The sequence below is a fragment of the Choloepus didactylus genome (assembly GCF_015220235.1).
Source record: "Choloepus didactylus isolate mChoDid1 chromosome 25 unlocalized genomic scaffold, mChoDid1.pri SUPER_25_unloc1, whole genome shotgun sequence".
Lineage (NCBI taxonomy): Eukaryota > Metazoa > Chordata > Mammalia > Pilosa > Megalonychidae > Choloepus > Choloepus didactylus.
Genome location: NW_023637606.1, coordinates 7,140,023 through 7,151,979, shown reverse-complemented (window position 1 = coordinate 7,151,979; position 11,957 = coordinate 7,140,023). Strand labels below are relative to the sequence as shown.

Sequence of the window (11,957 nt, the reverse complement as noted above, 5' to 3'; positions counted from 1 at the left end):
CATTGTTACAGCAGCATTTGTTGAGATAACCATAGTTTTTCTATTGTATAGCTCTTACTCCTTTATTAAAGATCAGTGCATTTTCTGTTGGTCTATTTCTGAGCTCTCTAAATAGTCTATATGAATATTTTACCAGCACAACACAGTTTGATTCTTGTGTCTTCATAGTTAGATTTGAAATCCAATAGTATGAGTCCTGAAAAATACATTCTTTTTCATCAGTATTGTTTTGGTAATAAAGAACTTTTCCATTAACATAGAAATTCAGAATTGTTTTGTCAGTAACAAAAAATAATTTTCTGGCATTTGGAATGGGACTGAGTTGAATGTACAGATGAAGTTGAGAAGAAATGGCATCTTAATGATACTGTGTATTCCCATCCATGAAAATGGAATAACTTTATTTTCAACTTTTTGTTGTAATTTCCTATATATAACTCAAAATTTCTCATTTTAACCATTTTCAAGTGTGCAATTTGGTAATATTAATGACACTTAAAATAGTTGTGACATCACCATATACATTACTACAACTTTTACATCACATGGTACATAAGGACTGGTCAAAATAGCTGTTTAAAAAGATAAAGACTAAGACAATTTGTAGTTGAAAGCAGTGCCCTGGGAAAATGTTTATAATTATGGACAAATGTCTAGTAAGCAATAGCATCAAGGAAAAGCAGGAAATTTTGTTTTTCCTGATATTTTCAGGTATATAGCATTAGATTCATATATAATAAATAAGAAATAATTGATTAAATGGATTTCAATACAAACAATAGCATTTATGCTAATTTCCTGACTGCTGCCTGTGGCTAAATTCACATTACTTTAGTATGTCTTCCAGCAGTTTCATCAGCTTTATGGAACCAGAAAACCAAACACATGTTTCAGAATTTATCCTTCTTGGACTCTCAAAAGATACAGAAGTGCAACCTCTCCTATTTGTGCTCTTCTTGATGCTGTACCTGATGACTTTCATTGGAAACCTGCTCATCATCCTGGCTATCATCTCTGACTCCCAACTTCATATGCCCATGTACTTCTTCCTCTCTAACCTGTCTTTTATGGATATCTGTTTCATCTCCACCACTGTCCCAAAGATGCTGCTGAATATCCAGACAGAAAGCAACATCATAACTTATGGATACTGCCTCACCCAGATGTATTTTTTCATGCTCTTTGTAGGATTGGATAACTTCCTGTTGGCTGTGATGGCCTATGACCGCTTTGTGGCTGTCTGCCAACCCCTGCACTACATGGTCATCATCAGCCCTCAGTTCTGTTATCTTCTGCTGCTGGCATCCTGGACATTGAATGTTCTGGACTCTCTTTTACATTGCTTATTGGTTTTGTGATTGTCTTTTTGTAAAGAGTTCAAAATCCCCCACTTTTTTTGTGAAATTAATCAATTACTCCACCTTGCTTGTTCTGAAACTTTCCTTAATGAACTAGTGATATATTTTGCAGCTGGACTTGCAGATGTTATTCCAGTCACTGGTATCCTTTTCTCTTACACTAAGATTGTACTTTCTGTTTTGAAATTTTCCTCAGCTGCAGGCATGTATGAAGCATTTTCCACTTGTAGTCTCACCTCTCAGTACTGTCCCTACACTATGATACAGCTCTTGGAGTGTATCTTAGTTTTGTTTCTACTCAAAACTCAAGAGCAAGTGCAATAGCTTTGGTGATGTACACTGTGATCACTCCCATGCTGAACCCATTTATCTATAGTCTTAAAAACAAGGACATAAAGCATGCCTTAAGAAAACTCTTCAACTGAGAAAGAGTCCTGGTATGAAGATTCCTTTTATGGTTAGAAATTTTTTTCATGATTAACAGAGGTTAAAACTTGGAGACTTAGTTCTATACACTTTTTATCATTTCATGGAAATATAATCTGCTATTTGCCTAATTTCTAGAATACTATAACTCTATTTTTATTCTTCAAAAAACTTGTATCTTTCATATTTTCTTTTAAATCATTTGACATATCTAATTATATTCCCTGAATTCATTATTCAGACTGGTTCTGCTACCTGAATTTTCAGCAGTAAATATTAATACAGGTACATGGGTACCTATAAAATTATAGGAAGTGCTGGAGGGATGAAAGGGTACTGCTGTCCCTGACAGATGAAATCAACTGTTCCTGTGTTTAATCCCTGAATAGGATATTCACCAACTGAATAGGTGTCTTAATGCACATTTCATCTCTGATATAATACTTTCTCCCTCACAGACCTCAACAGAAATTATGTGAGGATGTAATAGGCTTTCAACACCTGATTCATCAGTTTTTGATGGTGTCACTATTTTAAGTGATTTTTGAGTGGTGTAATGTTACCTTTTGTATATTGTTTTCATATGCAAAACCATTTTCAGCAAATATCTCTTGGCATTTCCTACAACAATAATTCCCTTTTTTAAATCCTAAAAAGCATCATGGGTAATTTCCCCATTGTCAATTATATCTTTTTTCAATAATTAATCCCAGATGTGAGGAAATAATATCAGGGAATTTTAGACCTGCTTTGTCCTTTGTGAGGTAGAATTTGGCTAATGCTATGCTCTTCTCAGACCCCTGTGGCATTTTGAGATTTGAGTTTGCTGTGAGGTAACATTTAGTTTTGAAAAAAGTGATCAGGTAGATCAGGTAATTTATTTATATTCACTTCACATTCTTTGGCAAATGAATGAATTCATCTTATTTTGCAATACATGAAAGCACTGGATCAGGCTCAGTTTTTGAGTCATACCCACATGAGTAAAGATTACAGAGAAAAGAGATTTTTTCTATCTCTACTAGAAATTTCTTTTTTAAAACTTGTGCCATGATCTGAAATTAAAACTCCTAAGACTGCTATTTTTGGGGAACGAAATCTCCTCAGGGCAATTAAAAAACTCTTCTCACTCCACATTCATAGAAACATAGCACTCAGCAATTTATTTTGTCATATAAAGCCCAAAACTTCTCTAGGCATTTTCTTTAGGGATGACTAGAAAACATACATTGTGAATCAGATTTTCCAGAGCTATTCATACTGTAGTGGTGTCCATTTATCCAATGGCTGTTGTATGACTGTTGTCCTCACACTTCAGAAGCTGATTTACCAATTCATAAATTCATATCCTGGAAGATCTGTGTTTTTGCAATAAGCATTTGTGTCCAATAGTTTACCTGCCTGGCTTAATTTCTTTAAGAATAAATGTGTTTTAGAAAAAAATCTCTTTAAGAATGCTGAGAAGAAATTTAGCGTGCTGGTTTGGAGCTCTTGTATACCTCTAGAAAAGGACATTTAATTTTTTTAAATTCAATTTTATTGAGATATATTCACATACCATAAAATCATCCAAAGTGTACAATGAATTGTTCACAGTACAATCATATAGTTGTGCATTCATCATCCTAATCTGTTTTTGAACACTTCCCTTGTATCAGAGAAAGTGAAAGTAAGAAGAAAAAGGAAAGTAAAAAATAATACTCAAATCATCCCCCTCCCACCATATTTTTCATTTAGTTTTTTTGTCCCCATTTTTGTACTCATCATCCATACACTGGATAAAAGTACTGCAATCCACAGGGCTTTCACAATCACACTGTCACCCCCTTGTAAGCTGTATTGCTACACAATCATCTTCAAGAGTCAAGGCTACTGGGTGGTAGTTTGATAGTTTAAGGTATTTATTTCTAGCTGCTTCAGGGCACTAAAACCTAAAAAAGTTTATCTGTGTAGTGCATAAGAATGCCCACAAGAGTGACCTCTCAACTCCATTTGGAATCTCTCAGCCACTGAAGCTTTGTTTTGATTCATTTCACATCCTCCTTTTGGCCTAGAAGATGTTCTCAATCCCATGATTTCAGGTCCAGATTCATCCCTGGGAGTCTGTTCTAGTTTGCTAATGCTGCAGAATGCAAATCACCAGAGACAGATTGGCTTTTATAAAATGGGGGTTTATTTGGCTACACAGTTACAGTCTTAAGGCCATAAAGTGTCCAAGGTAACACATCAGTAATCGGGTACCTTCACTGGAGGATGGCCAATGGTGTCCAGAAAAACTCTGTTAGCTGGGAAGGCACGTGGCTGGAGTCTGCTCCAAAGTTCTGGTTTCAAAATGGCTTTCTCCCAGGATGTTCCTCTCTAGCAAGCTTGCTCTTTTTTAAAACATCACTCACAGCTGCACTGAGTTCCTTCTCTTTGAGTCAGCTCATTTATATGGCTCCACTGATCAAGGCCTACCCAGAATGGGTGGGGCCATGCCTCCATGGGAATATCTCATCAGAGTCATCACCCACAGCTTGGTGGGGCACATTCCAAGCAAATCTAATCAGCACCAAAATGTCTGCCCCACGAGACTACATCAAAGATAATGGCATTTGGGGGACACAATACATTCACACTGGCACAGAATCGTATCCCAAGTTGCCAGGGAGGTTTCTACCCCTGGGAGTCAGATCCCACATAGAGGGGGAGGGCAGTGAGTTTTCCCACTGGGTTGGCTTAGCTGGAGAGAGAAGACCACATCTGAACAACAAAGAGGCACTCAGGGGGAGACATTTAGGCACAATTAAAATCAGGCTTATCCTCTCCTTTGCAGTAATGAGCATCATAAGGTCAAGTCTCATGATAGAGGTCTGGACACATCAAACCATCAATCCTCAATGTTTGTGAGAACATCAGCAACAATCTAGGTGAGGAAGCCCAACACCTCTGCATTTTCTCCCAGCTCCTCAGGGGTCCCTGCACATATATTTTTATTCTCTGCCCAAAATATTTGGGGATGTGTTGCTATTTCACACTAGCCTATGCTAACCTACCAGGTCTCACTTCCTATTAAAAGTTCCCTGTAATTATGATATTTGAACAAACTGTATGAGTTAAATTGTTTATGAAATATAGCTCTTTCACAAACTAACCATCACTACCTTTGGTCTCACATGGAATTTGAAGTTTTGAAATTCAGTCAGTATTGCCCTTTGCCCTTTGACCCAATTTGCCCTAGTCCTTGTCTGCTTCATTCATATCCCTAGTTGAAATCTGGACCCTTTTTCAGCTTTTTAGAAGTTGCTATATGTTCTAACACTGATATTCATACCTAGCTCTGAGTTTCAGGTGTCACACAGCTACAAAAAGTTTCAGGTATTCGTCAGGTTATACACCATTATACACAAAGGGATCAGCATCTCAGAATATGGAGACAGCCATTACAATTCAGGAACAGATGTGACTGCTGTAAGAGCTTACAATCTAGGAACCATCACAGTAAGCATTCCCCTGATAAGATGTGCTGTAAGGTTCAATTCTGAATTTACATATTGTAGTTAGTGCGTATCAGTGAGGCAATAGAGTGTTTGCCTTTGGTTCTGGCTTAGTTCACTCAAAATGCTGTCTACAGGTTCCAATCACCTTGTTGCATGTCTCACAGCTTCACTACTTCTTGAAGTTGCTCAATATTCCATTGCACACAAACACAATTCACCATTCTGTTCCTCAATGTACTCTTAGGCCACCTCAACCCATTGCAAATCATGCACACTCCCTCCATAAACACAAGTGTGCAAATGTCCACTCATGTCCCTGCTCTCACATCCTCCAAGGAAATGCCCCCCTAATGAGGTTGCAGTTCCTTACAGCTTCCACATACTTAGCTTTGTGTGGAAACACCCCACTATCCTTTAGAAAGGCTATACCATTCTACCTACTAACTGACAGTAAATACTTACATCCTTCTCTCCATGTCTCTCCAGCAATTTTATCCCCTTTTATGTTTTCCATGTAATTTTATAGAGCTATATTCAAAAAACCATAAAATTATCCACAGTGTACCTTCAGGTGTTCATGGTATCATCATGCAGTTGTGCATTTATCACCACAGTCAGCACTTGAACATATTGATTACTATGAAAAAATGTTTTTTAACTAATAATAAAAGTGATAAAAAGAAAATAAAGTATCATACAATACTATGTAGTAGCAGGGTCAGAAAACAACACCACTAGCAAGAATCCCATATCCCTCCCTTGTATCCCCCTCTCATACACGTTTAGTTTTGGCATATTGCCTTTGTTATATTTAATGGAAGCAATTTACAGTGTTACCCTTGACTGTAGACTCCAGTTTGCTTTGATTATATTTTTACCCACTACCATCCCCTTTTCAACACTCTTCATCATTGATATTCTTTTGTTCTCCCACATGTAAGAACAGTTTTATATTTTTACAGTTAGTCACAATCATTGACCTCTCCAGTTTTTGCTAAGTTAAACAGTCCCAATCTTTATCTTCTATCTTTACCACAGGTGTCATTCATGCCTCTAGCCCAACTCTTTCAGCTTTCCTCATGGATATCTTTGTTCAAAATAGTTACAATATTGTGTTACCTTCGTACAGTATTATTCTATCTATTTCTGGACTTATACAATCAATCCTGCTGAACATTCTGTAGTCCTTCAGCATCAAATGCCCAATCCCTACCCACTGTCTATATCCTGGTAGCCTGTGTTATCAACTTTTAACTCTCAAAGTTTTCTTATTACTGTTAGTTCTTATTACTGAGACCATGTTTCTGGCTAACTTCACTCAACATGATGTTCTTAAGGTCCCCCCACATTATTATATGTTCCAGGTTTTTTTTCTGTGTTATAGCTGTGTAATATTCCATCATGCATATGTACCACAGTTTCTTTATGCAGTCACCCATGATGGACATTTAGGCTGTTTCCATCTCTTGACTATTGTGAATAATGCTGTGATAAACATTGGTTTGCAAATGTACATTTGTGTCTTAATTTTCATTTCCTCTGAGTATATACCTAGTAATGGAATAGCTGGGTCATGTGGCAAATCTACATTTAGCTTCCTGAGGACCCACCACACTGTCTTCCAGAGTGGTTGCACCTTTCTACATTCCCACCAACAGTGAACAAATATGTCTCTTTCTCCACATCCTATCCAGCACTTGTCATTTTCTGTTTTTTGGATAATGGCTATTCTGGTAGGTATGAGATGATATCTCATTAAGGTTTTGGCTTTCGTTCCCTAATAGCCAGTGAGGTTGAGCATTTTCTTCATATGTTTTTCATCCATTTGCATTTCCTTTTCAGAAAAGTGTCTGCCCATGTCTTTTGCCCATTTTATAATTGGATTGTCTTTCTGTTGTTGAGTTGTAGGATTGTTTTATATATTCAGGATATTAAACCCTTTTCTGAAAAATGGTTTAAAAATATTGTCTACCATTGTGTAGGGTGCCTTTTTACCTTTGTGAGAAAGTCCTTGGATGTACAGACATGTTTAATTTTGAGGAGATTTCATTTGTCTATTTGTTCTTTGGTTGCTCATGCTTTGGTTGTAAGGTCTAGGAAAACACCTCCTATCACAAGGTATTTAAGAAATTGCCCTACATTTTCTTCTGAGAGTTTTATGGCCTTAGCACTATTGTTTAGGTCTTTGACACATTTTGAGTTAATTTTTGTATAAGGTGTGAGATAGGGGTCCTCTTTCATTCTTTTTGAAATGGATATCCAGTTCTCCAAACACCGTCTATTGAAGAGGCTGCTCTGTCCCAGGTAACTTTGCTTGACTGCCTTATCAAAATCAATTGTCTGTAGATGCAAGAGTCTATTTCTGAACACTCTATTTGATTCCATTTGTTGGTATATCTATCCTTATGCCAGTACCATGCTGTTTTGAGAATAGTTGTTCTGTAATATGCTTCAAAGTCAGGTAGTGTGAGACCTTCCACTTCATTCCTCTTTCTCAAGATATTTCTGGCAATTTGGGGCACATTGCCCTTCCAAATAAATTTGGTTATTGGCTGTTCTATTTCTGTAAAGTAAGTTATTGGGATTTTAATTGGTATTGCATTGAATCTATAAAGCAGTTTATGTAGAATTGACATGATAATTATATTTAGTCTTCCAATTCATGAACTTGGTATATTCTTCCTTTTTTTAGGTCCTTTTCAATTTCTTTTAGCAGTTTCTTGTAATTTCCTTTGTATAGGTCTTTTGTGGCCTTCAATAAGTTTATTCTTAAATACTTGATTCTTTTGGTTGCTATTGTAAATGGGATTTTTTCTGGATTTTTTCCTCTTGTTGCACATTATTTCTGTATAAGAACACTACATATTATTGTGGGTTGATCTTGTAGCCTGCCACTTTGTTGTATTCATTGATTTGTTCTAATTACTTTGTTGTAGATTTTTATGGATTTTCTACATATAGAATCATGTCATCTGCAAAGAGTGAAAGTTTTACTTCTTCCTCTCCAACTTGGATGTCTTTTATTTATTTTTCATGCCTAATTGCCCTAGCTAGAAATTTTAGCACAATGTTGAATAATAAGCATTATGTTGGGCATCCCTGTCTTGTTCCTGATCTTAGAGTAAAAGCTTTCAGTCTCTCGCCATTGAGTATCATGTTAGCTGTGGGTTTTTCATATACTGTGTTTATCATATTGAGAAAATTCCCTGCTATTCCTATCCTTTGAAGTGTTTTCATCAAGAAAGGATGTGTTTTGTAAAATGCCTTTTCTGGATCAATTGAGATATCATGTGGTTTTTCTGTTTTGATTTATTGATGTTGTGTATTACATTAATACATTAATTGACTTTCTTGTGGTGAACCAATGTTGCAAACCTGGAAGAAAACCCATCCAGTTGTATTGTATAATTCTTTTAATATGCTGCTAGATTTGATTTGCGAGTATTTTGTTGAGGATTCTTGCATCTATCTGCATTAAAGAGATCAATCTCTTTAATGAATATAGATTATTCATTATTATTATTTTTGAAGCCCTTTATGTTGGCTTCATAAAATGAATTGGGTACCTTTCCCTCCACTTGAATTTTTTTGAAATGTTTGATCAGGATTGGTATTAATTCTTTCTTAAATGTTGGTAGAATTCACATGTGATGCCATCTAGTCCTGGGCTTTTCTTTTTTGGGAGCTTCCTAATGACTGACTCAATCTCTTTACTTGTGATTGGTTTGTTGAGGTGATCTATTTCTTCTTGGGTCAAAGTTGGTTGTTTATGATTTTCTAGGAAATTGCCTAGAAATTTCTAGTTTATTAGCGTATAGTTGCTTATAGTATTTTCACATTTTCTCCTTTATTGATGCAGGGTCAGTATTTATGTTTCCTTTCCCATTTCTGATTGCATTTATTTGCATCCACTCTTTTTTTTTTGTTAGCCTAGCTAGAGGTCTATCAATTTTGTTGATTTTCTCAAAGAACTAACTTCTGGTTTTGTAGATTCTCTGTATTGTTTTCCTGTTCTCAGTTTTATTTATTTCTGCTCTAATCTTTGTTATTTCTTTCATTCTGTTTGCTTTGGGGTTAATTTGCTGTTCTATCTCTAGTTCCTCCAGGTGGACAGTTAATTCCTCAATTTTTATTCTCCCTTCTCTTTTAATGTAGGTGTTTAGGGCAATAAGTTTCCCTCTCAGCACCACCTTTGCTGCATCCCATTAGTTTTGATATGTTGTGTTTTCACTGTCATTTGCCTCTGGGTAATTGCTAATTTCTCTTGTAATGTCTTCCTTTACACACTGGTTTTGTAAGAGTGTGTTGTTTAGTCTCCATATATTTGTGAATTTTACAATCTTCTGCCTGTTATTTATTTCCAATTTCATTCTGTTATGATCTAAGAAACTGTTTATCATAAAATCAATATTTTTAAATTTGTTGAGAATTGCTTTGTGACCCAACATGTGGTCTATCCTATAGAATGTTCCATGAGCACATGAGATAAATTTGTATCCTGCTTTTGTGGGGTGCAGTGTCTATAAATTTTTATCAAGGCTAGTTCATTTATCATTAAATTCAACATCTCCCTTTCCTAATTTATCATCTGTCTGTTCTATCCATTGATGAGAGGGGTGTATTGAAGTCTCTAACTATTATTGTAGATTTATCTAGTTCTCCAATCAGTATTCTCAGTGTTTGCTTCATGCATTTTGGGGCAGTCTGGCTTGGTGCAGAAATATTTAAGATTGTTATGTTTTCTTGATGAATTGATCCTTTTAGTAATATATAGTGTCCTTCTTTGTCTATTTTAATAATTTTACTTTTGATATCTAATTTGTCTGATATTAATATAGCTACTCCTGCTTTTTTTCTTTGCTGTTTTCATGAAATATCTTTTTCCAACCTTTCCCTTTCAGCCTGTTTTTCTCCTTGTGTCTAAAGTGAGTTTCTTGTAGACAGCATATAGATGAATCTTGTTTTTTAATCCATTTTTCTAGTCTGTGTCTTTTAATTGGGGAGTACAGTCCATTAAAATTTAGTGTTATTACTGTAAGGGCAGTACTTTCTTCTACCATTTTGTCTTTTGGATTTTAGATGTCATGTCTTCTTTTTCTCTCTCTCCTTTTACCCTTCCTGACAATCTTCATTTCTACACTCTTCTCCAAACTCCTCTGTCATATCCTTTCCTATCATCCTGTAGTGTTCCTTTTAGTATTTTGTGTAGTGCCATATCTTATTCATAAACTCTCTGTGTCTGTATCTGAAAATATTTTGATTGCTCCCTTAGTTTTGTAGGACAGTTTTGCTGGATATAGTATTCTTGGTTTCCAGTTTTTCTCTTTCAGTATCTTAAATATATCATACCACTGTATTCTCACCTCCATGGTTACAGCAGAGAAATCTGTACAGTCTTATTGAGCTTCCCTTGTATGTCATTGATCGCTTTTCTTTTGCTGCTTCCAGAATTCTCTCTTTCTCTTTGACATTGGACAATCCAATCAGTAAGTGCCTTGGAGTAAGTCTATTGGGATCTATTCTGTTTGGGGTAGGCTGTACTTCTTGAATCTGCAATTTTCTGTCTTTCATAAAAGTTGGGAAATTTTTAGTGAATATCCTTCTATTATATTTTCTGCCCCCTTTTCCCTGTCTCTTTCCTCAGGGACACCCACAACATGTACATTTGTGCACTTCGTGTTGTCACACAGCTCCCTAAGACTCTGCTTGCATTTTTCTATTTTTTTCTCCATCTGTTCTTTCGTGTGTACGAATTCAAATGTCTGGTCTTCCAATTCACTGATTCTTTCTTCTACCTGTTCAAATCTTCTGTTGTATCCTCCACTGTCTTTTTCATCTGCTCCATTATGCCCTTCATTCCCATAAGTTCTGTCATTTGTTTTTTCAAGTTTATAAATTCTTCTTTATTGACATCCAGTGTCTTCCTTATATCCTTCATCTCTTTTGCTGTATCTTCCCTAAGTGCATTGCCTTGTCTTTGAATTGATTTAGGTGATTTGTTTGAATACCTTTAATTAGTTCTTCCTTCCATTCACTGAATTGATTTAGCATTAGTTGCCTCAACTCCTGTGTCTTAGTTGAACTATTAGTTTTTTTCTTTGATACATATTTTCATGTTTCCTAGTATTGTTCATTATTTTCAGCAGCCTAGGCATCTGACTTTCTTGATTAGTTTATTCTGGAGCTCATTTTCAGTATTTTGCCCAGGCTTTTCTTGTTGGTTGGCTTTGTTCTCAAATCTCTGGTGTTCAGTTCAGCTTATTCTAGGCCTCTAACTTAGGTTCTATTTAGTTGGTCAGAGTTTTTTTACCTCTTGTTTTTCTGTTTCTTGCCCTGCTTCTGTGTTACCTTTTTGTGTGAGGATCTCCTCAGATATGGTCAGCCCCAGTCAGGTTTTCCAGTCCAGAGAGGCCCAGGTCTCAGGAGGAGGGTATGGATTTTCCTTGAGAATGAGACCTTCCTGTGAGGCCTTTAGACTCTGCTTTTCCTTTGCCAGCCCACAGCTCCCTGAGCAGTGTGAGGAGGTACAGAGTCTTTAGTTCTCCCAGTGATCCTGATCCTGTTGGGGGCATGGCTGACTGAAGCTCATTTCTGAATTCCAGCCCCTGGGGTCTGTTTCCCCAAAGCTGGGCTGTCACTAATGCTGGGACACACCCATCTTTTCTTGGAAAAGTTATGGTTTTTAGCAAATTTT

General features: G+C 36.3%; 1 pseudogene; it reads left to right on the top strand.

Annotated features, from left to right (window-relative positions):
- The first annotated feature begins 836 nt into the window (after positions 1-836).
- Positions 837-1,783, top strand: LOC119525323 (annotated as a pseudogene).
- The last annotated feature ends 10,174 nt before the right edge of the window (positions 1,784-11,957 follow it).